Source organism: Cupressus sempervirens, chromosome 5 (genome assembly GCF_028749045.1).
Source record: "Cupressus sempervirens isolate cs-2001-9-10 chromosome 5, ASM2874904v1, whole genome shotgun sequence".
NCBI classification, from domain to species: domain Eukaryota; kingdom Viridiplantae; phylum Streptophyta; class Pinopsida; order Cupressales; family Cupressaceae; genus Cupressus; species Cupressus sempervirens.
The window spans coordinates 309,666,545-309,674,830 of record NC_143122.1 but is presented as its reverse complement, the minus strand read 5'-3'; positions in this window follow the sequence as shown (position 1 = coordinate 309,674,830).

Sequence of the window (8,286 nt, the reverse complement as noted above, 5' to 3'; positions counted from 1 at the left end):
TCAAACGAATATATAAACTTGTTATAATCTATATGCATACATTTTGTAACTACTCATTATGTACTTATTATTATGATAAACTTGTCAAGCAATTCAAACCAGTATATAAACTTGTCACATTGTAGTTACATTATGGTTAAAGTTTGGATTAAGGTTTAGCCTAGGGTTAAGGGTTTGGAAAAATGATTATTGTTAAAGTTGGGATTATGATTATAGTTAGGATTGAGATTATGGTTATTGCTAGGATTTACATAATGGATAGCTCTATCAGTTGTGAGAATATGATGATCTTAGAATACATTATTATAATATAGGTAAATAAATGCTTATATTATGTATTATGTTGGAATTAAAATAAAATAATTTATTTTAAATAAATAAATAATTGTGCAAATTATGAAAATAAAAAAGAAATAGAAATTAATTTACATATATGACAAACATTTCTAAATTTCAAATCCTTTTAAAGTAAAAAAATTTCAAATTATAAAATTAAACTATAATTTTACAACTAAAACCTAGATACAAATAAAATCTCTCTATTTATTAAAGGTATGTAAACAATATTTAATTGCATGAATTTCATTTTTATCTTAATACTTACTAAATTAAAAAATAGAAATAATTTTATTTTAAAATAGAAATAAATTTGTATAACATATATTTTAATTTTTCTTCTAGTTTGTAAATCATTTCAAATTTTAAAACTGAACAAAGTTCTATATCTATTTCTCAAAATGAATCAACATAAATTAAAAACTAAAAAATTTAAATCTATACTTAAATGTTACCTTTCTATATTTATTTATTTTTTAAAACATTTCTACTTTATTTTATGCTTTTGCATGCATATTGATAAGAAAACAATTATTTTATATTTATACTCTAAACAACATTTGTATTAGAATTTATAAAAAATATAGAAAGTAATCTATGTATATAACAAACTTTTCTAAATATGAAATTATTTTTGTGTAAAAAATCAAATGATAACATTAAACTACAAATTTAAAACTAAAATCTACTTACACAGGAAATATGTCTATATCTATTGAAGATATGTAAACTACATTTTTTCATACATTTTATTTTTATCTTAATTATTACTAAATCCAAAAAATATAAATATATATGTGCTAGATATATATATTTTAATTTTTCTTCTTCCTTATATATTACTTAAAAAATTAGAATTATATTAAATTATATTTTCAATTTTCTAAAATGAATCAACTTAAATTTAAAACCAAAAAACTAAAAATCTAGACTTAATGCGAACTTTATATATTTTTTAACAATATAAATATTTGTATTCTATTTTATATTTTTGGATGCATATAATTTCAAATTGTAATTGATATGAAAACAATCTTTCAATATTTTTTTCTTAATCAATAGTTCTAAATATAAAATCTAGATACAAATGCAATCTTTTTTTATCTTTTAAAATTTTGTATTCTATTTACTTTATGCATTTCAAGTTTTAATTTAAGATAATTTAATTTTTTAATTTTAAAATCAAAATTTGTATATAAATTAACTATCTTTATTATTTTTAAGATTTATTTAAAAAAATATGAATCATTGCCAATATATTTGATAATAAAAATAATAGATTTTTAAGATCTTTCATAAATAACACAGATTTATGAGTACATATATTTAGAAATGAATATATTTGCAAATCAAATTGAGGCTATCAAAAATGATTTGAACAATATATAAATTGAAACAAAACCAATATGATTTAATCTTGTTCATATTTATTTTTTGTCATGCATGTATTACCATTTCTATTTGCTTCCTCAACTTCTCTATAATCAATATGCATGCATTTTGTAATTGCTCACTATGCATTTATTACTATATGAAACTTGTCAAACAATTCAAATGAATATATAAACTTGTTATAATCTATATGCATACATTTTGTAACTACTCATTATATACTTATTATTATGATAAACTTGTCAAGCAATTCAAACTAGTATATAAACTTATGGCATTATAATAACTGCATATATGAAAATAAAAATTGAACATGCACAGAAGATAAAATAACCAAAATTGTTGATAGGAAATCCAATAGAACCTACACAATGTCAGAAATGAGAGAAAAAATAGGTTAGTTGATAAACATTTAAGTTAAATAGAAGAAGAAATAGAAACTTTTGAAGAAGAAATAAAAGTTAGAAACTTTCCTACAAAAGTAACAATGATAAAGGAAACTCCATGTTTTTTTAACTGCATCTTTTAGATCAACAAAAAATCATAAAACCGTGAAGTCTTACAATATTTCCGTCCAGTCTTACAACATTTTCGTGCAAAAAAAGCAAATTGAGGAGCAAAGCTCCCACAATAAGCCTATCGGCTTAATTAGAAATTGAAATTGATGTGAAATGAAGATGAAATTAAATTAAATTTAATAAAGAGGAATAGATTAGTTAATTTAAAAAATTAATAATTATTATTGAAATTGTGGGAAATTGAATTTAATTAACTAATAATGATCAATTAATTAAAGGTTAAATAATTAAATAAATTTAATTAATTTAATTAAAATTAGGGAATGATTAAATGATGCAAAGATTTTATTATAGAATAAATAAGATGATTAATTAATAATTAAATAATTAATAATCAATAGATGAATAATAAGCGTGTTAAATGTAAATTTGCAAGTCTGTCCATTTTTGGGTGTCTACAATTAGACCCCATATTAGTGAAAAAAATAATTGTATACATACACATGTACCAAAAAGAAATAGAAGTGATTTAAGGATGCCCAAATCCTTAACTTTTATTAATTTCTTGATAACTCTGCCTTTTACCTAACATTGCCTAGGGTCCTCACATTCCCCATGACACTTACAAAAGGCCTAGCTCAGCACTTGATGCCAGATGGCTCAACTCGGCAACTATTGCCTTAAGAACTCAGCCTACTAAACACTAGCTCGACTCCTGATGGAAAACACTGGAAAACTCGACATTCGAAACTTGAACAGCTCGGCACTTACGGCTGGCTCAGCTCGATACCTATTGCCAGAACAAATTGGCCTGAAAAACTCAGCATCAAGACAATTTTACTCGACATCTTAACAATTGTTTCAATTCAGCACCTATTTCCAAAAGGACTTGAAAATTGCATTCTATGAAATTTGGCACCCAAAGTCGACATATGTTGCCAGAAGAACTCGACCTACTAAACACTAGCTCGACACCTGAAGGATAACACATAAAGACTTGGCACTTGAAACCTGAATAGCTCGACAGTTGATGCCTGATGGCTCAACTTGGCATCTGTTGCTTGAAGATCTCGACCTAGTAAACACTAGCTCGTCACCTGATGAAAAACACTAGAAAACTCAACAGTCAAAACCTGAACAGCTCGGCACTTATGGTTGGCTTAGCTCGGCACCTATTGCCTACTAAACACTAGCTCGGCACCTGAAAGATAATACTGAGAAACTCGGCAATTGAAACCCAAACAACTCGACACTTGGAGCATATTTACTCAACATCTTAGCTTAATTTTCTCACCTCAAACATGAAAACTATTAGATGCTTCCATGTCATCATGAATAAGAGTTTTTAGAACCTTATGTTGCTCAATAAAAGGAAGAGAGTGAAAAGTAGAAACATTAACCCCATCACAACCCAAGTTGGATAAATAGTCTACAACTTTATTCCCTTCTCAATAAATATACGAAAAGAAAACATCTAAACATTCATCAAGGAGTCTCCAAATTTGATTAAGTACATATTTAAGTTTCCAAGAAATGATGCACCTATGAAAACAAGCATCAATAATAACTGATGAATCCCCTTCTATATGTAGCCCATTAAAACAACCTTGTTTAGCTAATAAAAGTCCAGCCAACAATGCATGAGCCTCAGCTATGTTATTTGTGCCAATAGGTAAAGGAGATACTGTGATTGCTACTACCTCTCCAAAAGAATTTCTAATACATACCCCAAAACCCAAAGGACCTGGATTTCTTCTAGATGCACCATCAAAATTCAGCTTCCAAAAACCAAATGAAGGGGGTATCCAAGTGTTCTTCCTCAATAAAATATGAGTTGGTGAAGGACTAATTTTCCACCCATTAGGAATAAATAAAAGTTTCCATTCTTCCACAACTTGGGAGTCCCAATGAGTCACAATCAGATTAAGCTTAATCATTTTCAAGCTAGAATTAGTGACTTCTGAAATAGATCTTTCTGTACCCTTCAAAAAAAATTCTAATGGAAGGGATTCCTTTCTGAAAATGTGCTTATTTCTTTCCAACTAAATAGCCCAAACTACCAGGGCTAGAATACATTTCCAGAGATTTGCAAACAATGCTTTTTGATAAAGAAGTGGCCAGGCTTGAAAAAGATCCCAGAGATTGTTTGGCAAGGGAGTAGAATACTTAAGCTTGCTCAAAATAAAACACCAGCACTGATAAGAAAATGAACATGTAACAAACAAATTGTCCATAGTTTCATCCTGTTCCGCACAGAAAACACATTTAAATGGCTTCACAATTTGTAATCTTTGTAATCTATCACTGGTTAAGATCCTATGTTTTAACTCCAGCCATGAGAAACAACTGCTTTAGGAAGAACAACTAGATTCCAAAAAAAAGAAAAGGCTCTAGACATAGGTTTATTTAAATCATTTTGTATTAAAATTTAGTACCCCTCTTTCACTAAATAGTTACCGTCCTTAGCTGGGGCCCAAAAAATCTGATCTTGGACATTAGAGAAGTAGACTGTTTTGGAGCTTAGAATAGATTGAAATCGATTAATTTCCTAAAATGAAAGGGGCAGAAAATTTGGGTGTTTCCAAATTACTTTCTTTGAAAATTCAAAAACAAATTTGACATATTGATTCAATTGAGTCCCCCAATGGGTTTCAACAACTTGAATAATGTTCAAGGAAATCCCACTTTTAGAAAGGGGAATTTGACCATTCCAAGAATCATTCCAAAAATTAATACTTAGTCCATTATTGACTTCCCAAGAAATATAATCCACTATGACTTTGCATGAGGCTATCATGAAATCCCAAACAACAGAACCTCTTGCGGGGTTAGAAATCATTAAAACTCTAGCGAGATCATTGTTGTCCAGGTATTTTTGCTGCATAGTCTTACACCACATGGATTAAAACTTAGAATACATGTGCCAAATCAATTTCCCACAAAATGCCTCATTTTTGAGAGAAAGGTCATGGATTCCTGCCCCTCCAGCATTAGGAGTGTAGGACATATCTTGCAAAGAAATAAGAGGAATCTTTCAAGAATCATCCATGTTACCCGACCAGAGGAAACCTTTGGTCAATTTTTGAATTGTAACTAGTACTTTAGGTGGGATCTTAAGGACAACAAGAAAATAGTTAGGGATAGTAGCTAAAACTAATTTAATCAACAAAATTCTTCCCCTTAGTGGCAACCATCTAACTTTCCAAGAAGCATTTTGACTTTAAATACGCTGAATAACTGAAGACCAATACAAAGATTTATTTGAGCCCATGAAAAAAGGAATGCCCAAATAGACTGAGGGTAAAAAATCTTCTGAAAAGCCCAAAACCTATTTAACTTTATCAGAAACCAATTTGGCAGTATTGAAAAAGAAGATCTTGGATTTCTGAGCATTGACAATCTGACCAGACACTGCTAAATAAAGATCAAGTGTATAAAGAATCTGGTGAGCTTCTTGTACATTTGATAAACCAAACAAAAGGGTATCATCCACAAAAAGAGAATGTGTGATGGATATGTTTGTACCTAAAATAAGAGCTCCTTTCCATTTATTAAGCAAGTGTTTGTTAAGAAAGTTTCTTTGAGAGCTCATTCCTAATTTATTACTTTGCAAAAACTAATGACTAAAAATATAAAAACACCTAAATCAATGCATGAAATGATAAAGAAAATTAACTCTCATTAATTCTGAGAGTAAAGGCATCAACCTTGGCAGAAAGACATACATAAAAGATCTCGTGCAAAACTTCACTATATTCCTCATTCCTAATTGATTACTATGCAAAAAACTAATGACTAAAAATATAAAAAACACCTAAATCATAAAGAAAATTAACTCTCATTAATTCTAAGAGTAAAGGCATCAACACTAGCATAAAAACATGCATAAGAGATCTTGTGCAAAATTAAATTAGCCTAGTTAAATGGGACGACTTACGTGGTAAGAGAGAAGATAAATTGTAATATTTACATATTGGATGTGTTATACTACAATATACAAGATGAGAGATCTTGTGCGAAATTAAAGTAACCTAGTTAAATGGGATGACTTAAGTGGTAAGAGAGAAGTTAAATTGTAATATTTACATACTGGATGTGCTATATTACAATATACAAGACTGGTTTCAAGTCCTCAGAGATTTGACTGTAGAAACACTTTTAATTAATGAAATCAAACTAGGAATGCTTCAAAAATGTTAAAAAACTATGAAAAGAAATATAATTGATTAATATACAAATGAAACAAGACATAGATCTTAAGAATGATGCTACTTTCCAATTTACTAAAACTAAATACGAAGTGAGAAAAGAGGGTGAAAGAAAAAATTAGAAAGTTTCTTTGACAAAATTAAACATTATCTTTTAAGAAATTTCTAAAAAATGTTGTGCATGTGAAAATCTATTGTAAAATCAAAAATCTATTTGGGCCGGCAAGAAAATATAAAAATTGGAAGCAAAGCTTCCACATATAAGCCTATTGTCTTAAATATGAAAACAATATTTTAGATGTTAAAGATGGAGGATGTGTTTAATCTTATGTGTTCTATTATTGCTTTTTAATAGATAAAGCCTTGAGGATGTCTTTTATAAGAATTAGTTTCTTAAGAATATTAAGGTTGTCTTAAGTTTGGTGAGAAGAAAATCAATTGTTAATCTTTTGATTTGTTCTTGTTTTCAATTAAGTAAAATAGGTTTTGAAGGGTGCTTGAAACCCTTAACACATAAAAAAATAAATTCAATGGAACCTAAACAAAAACTATAACAAACCAGAGGAGAAACATGTCACCAACCAAAAAAAAAGTGACCGAGGTGGCCTCACAGATAACACAATTCACTCTACCACCAAATTACAACTTCATAAAACCATTTAGTACCCTTTAGTCACAAAAGAGTGAGATTGAAGATGCTGATCAGAGGACTGTTGGGATCATTTATATTTATTTTTCTTTAACCTTTGTCCAACCTTACTCCACCAATGAAGCCTCCTTCTCCCACACCAAAGAATTGACATCAAGCCCATCCGGAGAAGCAGGAAAAACCATACTAGAAAGATTACCCACAGGATCTCGACCCACAGAGGGAGGGGAAACCGCATCCAAATTCAACAACAGGCCAGAAGCTTGGTCAGACAGGGAAGAAACACAAGCACCTGAAGCAACCACAGTCGTAGGGGAAACCAAAGGAGCAGTTTCTTTAAGGAAAGAGTAATGCTGATTCAAGGCCCCAACCGACCAAGAAGGTCTTTTCTTTGATTTCCTCAGCCTCACAAGGCATTTTTTAGCCACATGTCCAATTTTGAAGCAAACCCTATAGTGGAAAGGAATACCTTCATAGTCTAGAGTCTAAATCCAGGATCCATTATGGACCTCAAGTTTGATCTTCTCAGGGAGGCCCTTCAAAATATCAACCAGCACAAGAATGCAAGCATAAGTAGTATGAAAAATATTCGAAGATTTAGAATCCACAATTTGGAAGTCTCCAATGGCATCTCCCACAGCTTCAAGAATGGAATCCAACCACATGTGAAGGGGGATATTCGAGACCCTGACCCAAAGAGGCATATGAGAAAAAGATTCAAAAGAAGGGTCGAAACCCTCATGCCAGGGTTTGGCCAACAAAGGGTAATGATCCTCCCAACTGAAGCGACTACACAAAATATCCCTCTTATCTTCAATAGTATCAAATTTTACTATGAAAAAGCCTCTAGCCACAGGGTAAATCTAGACAGATTCAAAAATTAACAGGTCCTAGTGCCTAGAGATCCAAGCATGAAGATTCAGAAGGGAAGGCCAAAAGCCTCAAAATTTGAAAATAGAAACCTTCTTAGAGAAGTCCTCTATCTTTTGAGCAATTTCTTCTGCAACTTCATCCTCCAACTCAAATCAGATTAGGTAGACCATGATAGGAGTCACAACCAAGGAGAAAACCAGACAATCCACTGTCGGAACCCCTAAACCATGGACCCCAGCTTCAAAAGCGGCCACATCATCAAAGGAAGCAGCACAACCTCCTGCAGTTGAGGTAGGAACCATATCCCTCT